Below are 13,499 nucleotides of genomic sequence, written 5' to 3'. Positions count from 1 at the left end.
ACGCGCATAAGAATCGTGAGCCGCCACTGAGGAAGTGAGCTGCGCGTGTGACTAGTCGCGTCGGGCAAACCGTTACGGCCAGAACGGGCAGCACCATGTATTGGGCTGTGCTGTATTAAATTCACGAACTATCTGAAGAAGTTTTGTGTTATTATTCAGGCGTCCCGAGTGGCCTCAACAGCTCGGGGGGCCCTACTGCGTTGACCCCTACCTCTAGCCACAAGGCCGAACCTTCCCTGAGATCACGAACTGAACAAAATCACGTCTAAATACTCAGAGGTAGCGGGGACGGCGTCAGTACTTTAAAGATGTGTAAAATCATTTGGAAAAAATAAATACTGTTAAAAAAATTTGTTTGAATAAGAATTTTCTTTTCAATTTATAAAAATATAGGGAAAAAGCAGCGAGACTTTATGGACAATTCATAGCTTGTTGTACATACAAGCTATTGGTATCTACCGATACGGTCTCGCTAGCTCTAATGAGAAAATTAATGTAACATTTTAAACCTGCACTTCATGCTTTTCCCCTATTTTTTTCAATTAAAAATAAATTGTGTAAAAAAATAGTTATTTTTAAAATGATTTTAGACTTCTTAAAATACTGGGGAAAAAATGATAAGGATACCAACCAAAATGGTTTAGCATTTGCAATATGTATTTATACTTAAAAATGTAAGTTTTATAAGTATAGAAAATTAAAAAAAAAGTTTCTTGAAAACTAGATGACGTATCGCAATGGTTTTTTGGATAGATAGATCTCTCATGATCTTTAATATTTACAATATATTCATGAAATGATAACTAAAAACATAAACAAGGCTGTCCGGGCACACACACGGTGCGGAGAGCTTCAGGAAAAACGTGATTTGAAAACTACTCAAGATATCCAAGTGGGGTCTGTTTACGAAAAGCATTTGAGTGTTCGCTGAATGCCGAAAGGTACTTTTGAATTCTGATTAAGTTTTTAAACTGTGTTTTTAGTAGAGTGAAAATTGGCTTAAATGTTTTTTTTTCGGAGTAATTTTTAGGCATAAAACAACCGATACAGAATCTTGAAACCACTTAAGGGCAGTGCAGTACACCTTTTTCTTCATTTCTCCGCTATATAATGTTACGGTCACCGCTCAACTTTCACAGTTATCCTGTGACGACGAGACGAATGCGCGCCAGTTCAGAGCCTTGCGCTTAGAGACTATACCGCGCTGGAAGCACCAGCGAGCGTCGCGCTTATCATTCCGCCTCACTAACACACATAAACCCCGAACAGACGGCCAGTTTTACATACATTTGAATTACGGACATGCCCTTCTAATGTTTACCTTTATTTCTGTTAAAGTTGTGAAGCTGTAGTCATTTAAATTTGTCCACAACTCTTTGAAGTTTACTGAGAGCTGGTCAAGTAGTTCATGCGGATTTTTAAGTTTTTGGTAGCAGACTTTGCTTTTAATACATGTTTTTGTTCTGCATGAGACACGACTGTAAATGGGTTGTGGATATTGTGGTCAGGAACCTGTAGTAGGTATGGTTATTGGCTACATACTATAGTTTAAATCATTTTGGCATGTTTTTCCTGATATTTAAAAACATCGGTTAAAACATCGATGTATCGGTTGTCAGAACGATGTTTTTTGACATCGATGCTTTTTTCGTTTGAACATCGATGTTCGTGATATCGATGTTTTTCAGAGCGATGTTGCATCCCTAACGGTGATTACAGGGTGATTACTCCTGCTAAGGTTAATTCTACTACAGGTTAGGAAGAAAACGGCTTTTCTTATGGGCGAGTTTGGCACAGGGAAAATTTCTGCCGCTAGGTGCGCTGGCGTAGCTAAAGGGTAACAACACTGCCATTTTATGAGGGTGAACGTGAACGTGAGAAAACCGCATTGAAGTCAATTAAAATAGTCGGTATGGTATTTGGTTATGTGCTTTTTGTTTGCAAGAATTATATTGAACAAGTCTTCCGTAAAGAATGTGTGAATTTCACAACTTTATGGCTTTTGGATACGTAAATAAAAACTACTGCGTTTTTGTTTCGCCGCGAGCAATCGAATCTGCATATGAAGGTAAGCAAATATTTGAGATAAGTTATGACTGGATGAAAATAGATGTGTTTGTTTGTGTTTTTATCGGTTTGATATCACAGTAACTATACTATTGTGATGAACGATTTTTTAGTTTGTTAACGTTGCTGATTCGCGGATTAATGGAAATTAGGCGAATAATAACTAAAGTGAAGTTGAGGTCAGCTTTGTACTTCAATTACAGATAAATTACAGATTTACTTGTTATTAATATAGCAAGCGTAATATAAATAACCTTTCACTTGGTTATTATTCGACTGATTTCTCGGGATATGCGACAGTCTTTCCAAGCTTAACAACGTAATTTTTATTCGTGCCACTAAGTAATACAATTTACATCCCATATTCCATTATCAGTTACAGCAAGTCCGAATTTAACATTTATGGACACAAAACATTAGTGATTTACTAAGATATTTAAGAGAAAAATAATTTTTTTTTTCCCAACTTTTCATTGCTTCACTGTGAAATTTTGTTTTCAAAACTATGAGTGTAGTGAGCTTGTATGGTGCACCCATCTACTTGCAGCATTTGTGCTTGTTTAAAAATTTGAAATAGGGATAAAATGTGGTAGGTAAATGGATGTTCCTTTTGTGCTTAATCTGCTAGCACTATGTGAAGCAGGATGGCAAATATATTCAATAAAAAAAATTAAATAATTAAATCAGTGCCATTGGATGTGTAGTTTAAAGGGGTGGTTCTTAACTAAACGATTTTACAATTTTTTTTTGTAGCTAGCCTAACTCAACTGACCATTTTAATTTCTCAATCGTTGTAATATAACTAACATAACCAACTGTCCTTACCCACTATTTAAATATTTTAAATGTAGCTTACTAAATATAACCTAACCAACCATTTTCACAGTATCATAATTCTTGACATATTTTTTAAAAATTATTTAAGAAATCATTATGTTATTGTAGTATACTGTTTTAACAAGTAGAAATGTTAGGTTAGCTACATTAAAATTACTGTGAAATGGAGTGAATGATTGGTTAGGTTAGAATGTTGGGTTTACTTTTTGAAGGGTTCAATGCCGAAACATTTTGTTCAACATTTATAAAAAAAAAATTTTTTTTGTGTGATTTATTATATGGGGTCTATAATTTTAGCAGTTTAAATTATTACATCCTTGCTTTATTTAGGAATAGTCTCTTAGGCTCTAGCTTAAAGGAAGAAATTTTTAAAGTTAAGTTTTGGTGGGTACACTGTAGTGATATCTTACATTTAAGGTTGAAACAACTTTCATTTTTTTAATGCAGTTAATTTGTTATGGGCTTCATGCCATATGAACTGGGTTACTGTAATACAATTTCATTGTACATTAAATATTTTGGACCTATTTACCGACTAAAGTTATATTCTGTTTGTAAATACAGTGTGCCGTCACCCGACCTCAAAGGCCCGGGGGGTACCTGACGGGCGCTACGGGCGTCGCGATGCTGTTGTTGTCCAGAGGGGCGCCAGGCTAGCGGGCTGCTAGGCCGTTGATGTTGGGTCGTGGGTACTCTGCCCCCGCGTGCTCCGCCAGGTACACGGCTTGAATCTAACCTGAATGGTTCTCCCTTGGCTGTGCAGGCCGCTCGGCCGTGTGGAGGACGGGAGACTACGAAAAATGATTGTATACGAGTTGGTGAGAATTACCTTTAATTTAGTCCCGCTACAAAACCTCTTGCCAACACTTGGCGACGTCTAGCGGTTACACAATTAACAAAAAACACAACACTACGCGACACTAAAATTGTTACCGCGGCAGTCTCGCGGGACGCGGGTCGATGCTCGCTGGAGACGGCCAGCGCCGTAAGTTAACGGGTGCAGGGGGGGGCTCTATGAGCGGGCTCCTAAATTCGGAGAAACACTTACGTGAGTGCAGCCGGCAGGCATATGCACGGCGTCCTTAATTAAAAATACTTTCGCTGGAGTCGGCCAGTACCGTAAGTTCCGTGATACGATACATAGCGTGGTATCACAATGACGACGGTCGGGATAGGCCCAGTTCCGCAAAATACGCGCAGAGTCGACGTGGGCAGCGATGAATTAATAAAAGGATTTAAATTTGAAGGTGTAGTACAGAATAAAAATAATCAATGAAACAAACTTGAATGCTGCCCACGGACACACGTCTGTTCCCGGCGCGGAGTGGTTGGAGACTGCCGAACATGGCTGCCTCGCAAGGAAGAGAAACTTTCTCTTCTTTGTGAGTCGGCACCTAAAACTTATAATACTTAATTTAATTTGTTATATGATGAGTAAAAAACATGCTCCAGGTGCTTGATTAAAACTTTGCACCTGGTAAATATTTGCCTAAGGCTTAATAATTGTTTTAATTGATTTATTAATTTAAAAAGTGGCACCAAGTTGGCGACTGTAAATTTAAATACAAATTGTTTCAATGTGCACTGTTTGGGTTTGAATTCCCTTAGTTTGGCTAGACCACTATCATAGGCCAATTAATCAAGGCCAGTAGCCGCTGTGGCTAGTAACGAGGATTGTTTTCTGTTCTGTGCGAGCCGCGCACGCACGGAGTCTCTACGACGCACTTGCTCATTGCTTGTGATTACTTAATTTCATTCTAAAGCCTCGTTTGGGAATTGTTTTCCGTAGTCGAGCCCCCGGGGTTTCGTGTCCTGATGTTTAATTCAGTTAATTGAGGTCACGCCCGGGGCGCTCGCTTGACTCAATCCGGCTGGGCGAGGGGCGCGCTCCGAAAACGGGATACGGTACTGGCGGTGCGGAGCACGGGCTTAACGGCCATGGTCGGTACGACGTCAAGTGAAAGATTTATATCTCATTTTTAATGACATGAAAACTGTTTTTGGTATTATTTGTCTGTGATACAGAGAAATAGAATATGATGTAGGATTCCAAATTTGACATTTTGCAAATACTTATATGTAGTCTATGTCAGTGAGTCAATAATGCACCACTTCATAATCTGGGCATAACTTCTTGTAACTGTTACTTATGAGTAAAACAATTACTATTTTTAGCATTCTCTAAAAAATTTCCTCTATAATGGCTTAATGGCTTTAATCAAAAGATTTTAAATAATTGTTTACTTACAAATAAACATTATTCCTAGGCTTAAACATTTTGTTTAAAAATATGTACCTACGTCTTTCGATAAATACATCCATATATTATTACATTTTGTCAAATAAGTTAATTGACACTACAATTAAGTTATCAATAATGAATATTATTTACAAATGCTACAAACACTAATGTTAGTTATTATCATAATTTGAAACTTAGGCTTATAGAACCAAATATTAATTAAATATGTACATAGGTCCACTAAGTTTTCTGTTAGTGCAACAGGTACTTTGCAATGTTGCAAAAGTTGAAAGAAAAAATAATAAGGAACCACAAAGACAATTACATAAAATTCACTATCACATTAAAATTAGCTTAAATAATATTACAAAGCAGCAAGTGTCAGAGGCCTGAACGGTAGAGCTAAATTTTGTGATTGGTATGGGCGATACATTGTAGTGTATAAGAAATTGCATTTTTTTATAACTTTTTAATAATCAATGCATGGATGTGTTCTTATAGTTGTGAATAAAAAGTTAATTAGTGTCCATAACCATTTGTCATTATTTGTTAAATAAGTAAAAGAAAGCTATGTTTACTGGCTCCACATTTTGCACTACATTTGTTGTATATAGGAGGCTGATATAAAGCCAGCCCTATATCATTTGAAAGATAATAATGCAGTAAATGTAAACAATATTGATAACATTTTAATAAATAATATCACATATATACGTACTAAGTTCTTGACTGTTCATTTTTGTAACTTCTAACTCTTCTTTGTGCTCTTTTTCTCTTAGCAGCACATGATAGAATCTGACAGAACTGTCACTGAAACAACTTAACTGGTGTAGACATTGTGCAAGAAATGAAAATAGAAATGTGCAGCAAGCTGGTTGTTTATGTTTTGTTAACAATCAGCACCCTTTCTTCACCTCAGTGGCAGCTAGAATGAGTCAGCACTTAACTCTTGCACTAATAAGGGCAAAACTAAAAGAATTGTTTTAATGTAAAATACATTATTTTGTAATGCACATGTTCTTCAATATTGACTGTTCTTGTAATAAGTCATTATAACCCAATACATATAGAAACATAATACATTCTTTTTCTTTCTGTAGTCATCATGCTGGCAGAAGTCATAAACGAAAAGGAACATAGAAACCTAATTAACTACAACTCAACTAACAAGTAGTAGTAGTAACATTTTTTGACTATACCAACATGAGAAATAGGCTATTTATCTCCAAAATGTACCCTTAATGTACTGGCTCATAAAATCAGCATTCACGCATGTTGTAAAAATTTCAAATCTAGCTCTGGAACACTAGGGCATACTCCATGGTACTTTTTAACACTCTTTTGGCCCATGCTGAAAATGAAATTTAACTGTCTCGAAACATTTGTTGCATGAGAAATGTGTGTTCTAGTAAAGATGGCTCAATACAAAATTGATCCAACCAAATGTTAATTGGTTTGGTTTTATAATTGCCTCTTCTCTCATAGGCTTGTGTACATTATTGTTGATGGTATCTGGCGTATAATGAAGCATTCCAAGATTTGTTCTGTGTATCTTCTTTGGTTATCATGTATTGTTTTATATTTATTGTTTTTTTTTTCGTTAACATATCTTGTTCCAAAACATTCCTGTGTATCACTGATATATTTAATCCTGAATCACTTACTAAGCTTTTCCATCATTTCTTTAATATTCAGCTTCATCTTTAGTGAACAAAACAATCATTAACAAACAATGTAAAAATCAATGACAACATTTCTTTTCTTATAAATGCAGGATTATTGTTTCAATCTTGTAAGTCCAAGTTCAAATATTTTGTTTTATTGGTTTGTTTTTTTTAATTCCAAACCCTTGGATTGCCTCATTTAACTTACAAACCTTGCCTTTGCAATCCTTTTGTGGTTTCATGAATATCTGCTCCTCCAAATCACCATAAAGAAAAGCTTTTATCAATTTATATCCCGTTCTAACACCTCTATCAAAAAGTCCTAATTGTTGAATGGCTCACTAGAGGAGCCACTGTCTCTAAGTAATCACACCATACTCTTGACTGAGCCCTGTTGCCACTAACCTAGCATTATACTTTGTGTAGGCCAGGGCACCACATATGATGCACAGAGCTTCAGGAAATACCACACGTTTAACAACCGCTCCAGATATCAGAGTGGTATCTGTTTACAAAAATAATTTGAGAATATACTGTGAGAAAGGATGAGTAATTCTGTTTCCAAATTTTGTTTTTGGACTCCATCTTCAGACAAGTGAAAATGGCTTAAATAAATAGTTTCAGAATCATTTTAGCCATGAAATATTTGGTACAGATTCTTGAATGAAAGCTCTCAAGAAACTTGAACACCTTTAGCTTCATTTCTCCACCATATAATGTTATGGTTACCACTCAAATCTCAGTGTTGCCTTATGCACAACGATAAGACTGTGCAGCAGTCCAGAACTTTGTGCTTAAGAGGCGACACCACATTAGTAGAGCCAAGATTTTACGGTTTTATTTTTTGGGAAATTTCGTCCTAAAGATTTTGAGATTTCGTCTTTATCGTCATAAAAATTCAAATTTCTTTTGTATTGTCTTTATGATTTATTTCGAAGATTTAAGGACAGTGATATTAAATGTAATTATAATCCCTTATTTTAATATTTACAATTTTTGCTTAAAGTTAATTAAAACATTGTTCAAAGTAAATAAATACTAACGGTGTAGATTGTGTATAAAAGCAAGTATAAAAACACGATAAACATAACTTAGGACATAATTTTGACATTGTTCTTCTCATATTTGGTAAAGGCACATTTATATATAGGTGGCAGTATTTTATATTGGTTATCATTATTCACAAATCATGAGAAAGCGACCATAGTTAAAAGTTCTGCATTCTCAGGCAAAAGAGATCTTCTCCGGTCACTGACAATTACAGAATATTTAGAAAATGACCTTTCAGTGTCAACATTTGATGTTGGTATCCACATTAATTTTAGTGCAGCTGCAGCAAATTCAGGAAAGTCACATTTTAGTTGACACATGAGGTTCACTATGTCTACATTGTCTGTGTGTGGTTTTTGTAGTTCAATGTTTACAAGCTTTTGAAGGGACATATAACCTGCTGCCACTGCAGTTCTTGGCACATTTTGTAGGAACGGTAGAGAATCAACCACTTTGGAGAAGTTTTTGCCTTCTATACTCACATTCCCAATATTTTTGGGGTTGAGCAGGGCATCAGTATCACGAAAAAGTGCATGAGAAGGATCACTTGAGACCAAATCATGTAGCTTTAGTAAGCTAAGCTGTGATGTCTGTTTGAACAGTTCTTTCAAGGCTGCAGACTGAACACTTTTCATTTTGCTCAGTAACTTTTCAACACACTCTGGAAAAATTCCTTTTGTTAGAACTTCCAATGAAATTTGAAGCTTCTGAAGCTTTGAATAGAGGAGGTGGGCAGTTGGGTAGGAGGATCCCTCCAAGAAGTTTATTGTGTCAACAAAGCAGGCACAATTTTCAGTGACAAACACACACTGAGCTTCCAGGGCTTGTATCTCAGTTTCTTGCAGTCCCTTTATGAATTTCACACCAGCATTATTTTCTTCACTCAGTTGTTCGAAGAAGCTAACAATGTTATGCAGGTGGTCAGCCAGGTAGAAAACAGCATGAAACCACGTGTTCCATCGTGTCACAATGGGCAGTGGAAACATCTTCGCATTATCTTCTCCATTCTTGTCCCTCAAAAAGTTGAGGTAAGCATGCCGTCTCTTTCGTGTGTTCAAAAAAGCATTTTTTACCTTGATCACAAACAGGTTTAAATCCTCCAAACTGTTCTGCCAGATCTGCCCTACCAGATTGATTTTATGTGCCCAGCACTGCACGTGGTACACATGTTCACCAAATATACCTTTCAATGTGCTTGCAGATCTGGTCATATATCTAGCACCGTCAGTTACATATGCAACTATGTTTTCTTCTTTGATTTCATACTTGGTGCATATGTCAATCACAGCTTTCGAGCAGCTGACAGCATTTGCAGCTTCAAGTACACATGATGCTCCAAGTAAAATGCTATGTTCTGCCCCTGGTTGCAATATCTGGAAAAGAATATTGAACACACAGTTATTTGCTTTATCTGTGGTTTCATCTGCCATAATTACGACTTTCTGGTCTGCCACTTTTTCTCTGATCTCTGCCTCTTTCTTTTCCCTTAAAAGAGGAATATATTTTTTTCTTACCCAGTCTGCACTAGGTATATCACCAGCACCACCGACATGTTTTGCTAGCCATTCCCTAAGTTTGCAGCTGTCCAGTTTCTCAACAGGAATTCCAGCAGCAATAAATGCTTCAACTGTTTCCAGTACAAATTCATCTTTTTGTTGCTTGGCTCGTTTTAGCACTGGCTCTGCCTCATAAATTGAAAGCTGCCGTTTTGAAGTTTGTTGCCTTTGCTTCCCATTTTTGTGTCTCTCGGACTGAGTGTGTTTGTTTAGTGTATCTTTCCTTTCAAACTCTAAACGACAGTCGCAAAATTTACACATCAGTATTTTACCGTCACTCACATAAAACCCTTCTTTTGAAAATTCTGCTGCACGTGCAGCCACTGTTGGTTTATTTTTAGGCATTTTTTTTGTTTGTTACACGATGTTGCTACATCTTCCTAAAACAGGAACACAGAGAAAAAAATCCACGAAAACTTAACGAACGTAAAATGTTGTAAAATGTAATGAAAATATAACTCTAAATCTAAATTTCAGCACGGCAAAAGTATAGTCACGGACGTTGTAAACCACTTTTTTTTTTTTTTACAAAAATAATGTTTAATGCAATCGTGCCAATACACGAAACATTAATATTTTTTTTCTCTTTACACTGGCGATGCGCTGCACGTCATAAAGATTTTAAAGCTTCGGGTGCTGCAGTACATTTACTTAGTCAAAAAACGACAAATTTTTTCCCAGCTTTTAACTTACGTTATGAAACGCACGCGGAAAATTATTACGCTCAATACAATTGTATTTGCGCTTTGCGTGTTGGCTAACGGTGTCTGTTCACAATCTTCGCATAATGGCGGCACTGTTTTTCTAACGTGCGTATATAACCAAATATTTTCAATGTTTGATATAACCTAAAACTAGGAAGATTATTATCCGTGAAAAAACTATGAAATATTAAAATCTTCTGTTATATTTGTATATTGGAGAAGTGTGTTTGAAACGCCTACAAAGATAATTGATCCAAGAAACGTCGTAAACAAAAATTTGGCATCTAACGATGTTATTGTAATGCATTTCGTGTTTATATGGTACGTATTCTATTTTTCGCGTTTCGGTGGTGTTAACTCTCAATATCGTTTTATTTCGCGTTATTTCGCTTGTGCGAAAAAATTGTGGCCCTACACATTAGTGGTACCAGCGATCATTACTTTTATAATGGCCACATTCAAAGCTATTTCATTCAGCCTATATAATCCACTAATATTTGTTGCTGTGGCCTCAAACTCTCCTTGTACACTAAAGTCATACTTGTACACTATAACTCAGAAAACATGATAACACCTCTTTCTACCATTCTGTAGACAGAATGTTTGACGAACTCTGTTGCACATATACCACTATGCTTATTTTTATAGCACCATTATTTTCATTCTGCTTTGCTACAAATTATCCTTAACCTACACCTAAGAGAATGTCATTGTTTGCAATCGTAACTTTTTTTGAGCAATGTTCATATAATATTCTAACCAGTCTTTCCTTCTAGTTATCTGGGTACTTGTGCCAGAATAGACATTCCAGTTTTTGTACTCATGTTTGTCTTTAGTACTGCAAATAATGAGGTTTCAGAAAGATTAGAACCAACATTCTTTGCTACATTGTTTACTAATTTTTTTTACAATGTCTGATTTGATAATTGTATTGGAGCTCTCTAGTACCATAACCATGGTGTCATATTTTTCTGTAAAGATGCTGAGCATGATGATGCAAACAAATTAATCATCTTCAGGAGCACTGATATCTGCAAGTGTTTATACTGATGACATTACTTGATTAACATGGTCTTCCATGTTTCTATGAATACACAACTTCATACTGAACAAGGTTTATGCTTTTTTCTTCATATGTCTTGGTGTATTCCATTCCTCTTGTGCTGTTTTATCAGAAAGTATTACAATTAAGAATATTTTGGCTTCCAAACATTATTATTGTTCATGCCTTAAAGTTTTTCTGTAGTAGGTAGAGTACTTGTGCCTAGCAAAGTTGTAGGTGACATTAAAAAAAATCCTTCATCTCTAAAACACACTAATTCAAATAAACATGTGCTCTAGGTCCATAAACTACTTAAAATACTTAATACTTGGCAGCACTGTGTTAATATGAATACATAAAGCTAAGATAGAGCTTCATAAATGCAACATTACACTGGGATTCACATGCTCATGATTAATGTGAATTATGTAGCGGTTTTACACTTTGGATAGTTTACGCATTGTGAAAGACTTTACTTGCTGCTTAGAATTCCTGTTTACTTGTCTGAGGTAGAAATGAAGTCGTGTTGTACAGTAGAATTTTATAATAAACTTTAGCAATTCCTCTTCGTGATAAACACAGCCCAAACTTTGTGTACTTATTTTGGCTGTGACCTCTCTGATAATATGTAATAAATGGTCGGCACTAAGTTTGTCAGGTTTTAATGTGCTTTGCACAGTTGTTTCTATTTCACAAAGGAAATTGTGCAGTTGCTGTGATGGAACAATTAAATTACCTTGGTTACGAAGATCAATTACTAAACCATATTTTGAAAAATACTGATCGTCAGATTTTCCAATTAGAGAATCATTGCAAGCAGAGCACTGATATCTGCTTTTAATCTTACGTACAACATAGCCAGCAATGTAGAAAACAATATCATCTATATGTGATGCTACGTAGTCATGGTCAATTAGGCATGAGTTGTGTACTCCGAAAGTGACATGTGACTCACTGGATTGTAGCCATTTGTCCAGCTCTTCATCAATTACATTTGGTTTATTTATCTCAACTTTAGCAATGTCTTCCAGTGTCGTCAATACTTGTAACTGAGTCTCAGTGTCAGTTGGACAATTTCCATGTTTGGATGGTTTTGCCAAATTGTATACTGATAACAGTCTTGTTGAAAATAGAAATTTTCTGGGGCTGGGATGGATATTAACACCATTGCACTGCCGTATCAAACCAAAGAAGTGCTGCAAAAAGTGACAAAAACAGGTTATCAGCATTAATATTTTGTGATGTGTTACTTAAGACACACAAGTTTTATGTGTAGGTTGCAGAACTATAAGAATTATCTATTAGGTATTAAAATGGAAACTGGACAAAACAATACAATTCAGATTTTCAACGACATGGCTGCCTTCATAAGAGTGGAGAATAAAACATGTAGGTAGATATGTGTAAAGGTTTTAAGTTGGATTTGTTATATTTAATTTACTTATTTATTATGCTGTAAGTGATGGACTCAATTTAATTATTTGTTATTTAAATTGAAATCTCATTGCAAAGTACCACACTTAATTGAAACATATAATTCTATACCCATGTAATATGTTTTAAAATTGTGAACTTTTATAATGAAGTTCCAAAGCTGTATTTCTTATGTTTCAATGGAATTTCACTGAAGTCAAAACACATGTTTTAGAGAAGTAATATAAGAAATTGTAACTATCACGTTATAAAATTACTAGCTGATTGTTTTTAAATATATTAAATTGTGCTGGAAAAATCAGTGAAATAATATGTGTATTTGTATTACTAAGCCTGCACTAGGATTAATTTGTCCCTTGGCATGTAGTGTCTCTTGCTCCTGCCCTCTCTGTCGTCGCCAGGTGCTCAGAGGCAGGGAATGCCACAATTGATATGTCCATAAATTTGTCCCTATTTTTCATTTTCAACACTGATTACTTTCCTGCATTTCATAACATTTTTTCTGCTTTCCCAAATATAATTATTAAAAATTTTATAAGGCAAAAAAATTAAATTCCATTTGCAATATTGAACTTTTCCTATAGACATCAAATAAGGATTAGTTAATTAGCTATTATTTGCTTTAAAAAAATCAGCTATGAATGTTTTTTTTAAATAATACATACCTCCAATATGTTTTGGTTTACCTTTGATGTGAGAAGGTAACGAAAGCCAATAGAATTAAGTGTATGTGACAACTCAATGATTGATGTTATCGTTACTCTTATTCCACAGGCTGTTGATGGTGAAAGAAACAATTCTGGCTGATATTTGGTGGATAATTCCCACATGTCAATATACTCCAAGAAACCACGAAGTGTCTACATAAGAAACAAAGAATCATTATTCATTAAGTATTTTTCA

The 13,499-nt window shown here is 35.5% G+C and overlaps 1 long non-coding RNA gene across 1 annotated transcript; it reads left to right on the top strand.

Annotated features, from left to right (window-relative positions):
* Positions 1–1,822: 1,822 nt before the first annotated feature.
* LOC134531670 (uncharacterized) lies at positions 1,823–13,458 on the top strand. The gene is made up of 3 exons (XR_010075059.1): positions 1,823–2,068; positions 3,469–3,620; positions 13,371–13,458. It is a non-coding gene; the product is annotated as an uncharacterized LOC134531670 (long non-coding RNA).
* The last annotated feature ends 41 nt before the right edge of the window (positions 13,459–13,499 follow it).

This window comes from Bacillus rossius, chromosome 5, assembly GCF_032445375.1.
Source record: "Bacillus rossius redtenbacheri isolate Brsri chromosome 5, Brsri_v3, whole genome shotgun sequence".
Taxonomy (NCBI): Eukaryota; Metazoa; Arthropoda; class Insecta; order Phasmatodea; family Bacillidae; genus Bacillus; species Bacillus rossius.
The sequence above is the reverse complement of the archived record's forward strand: the minus strand, read 5'-3'. Positions and strand labels throughout refer to the sequence as shown.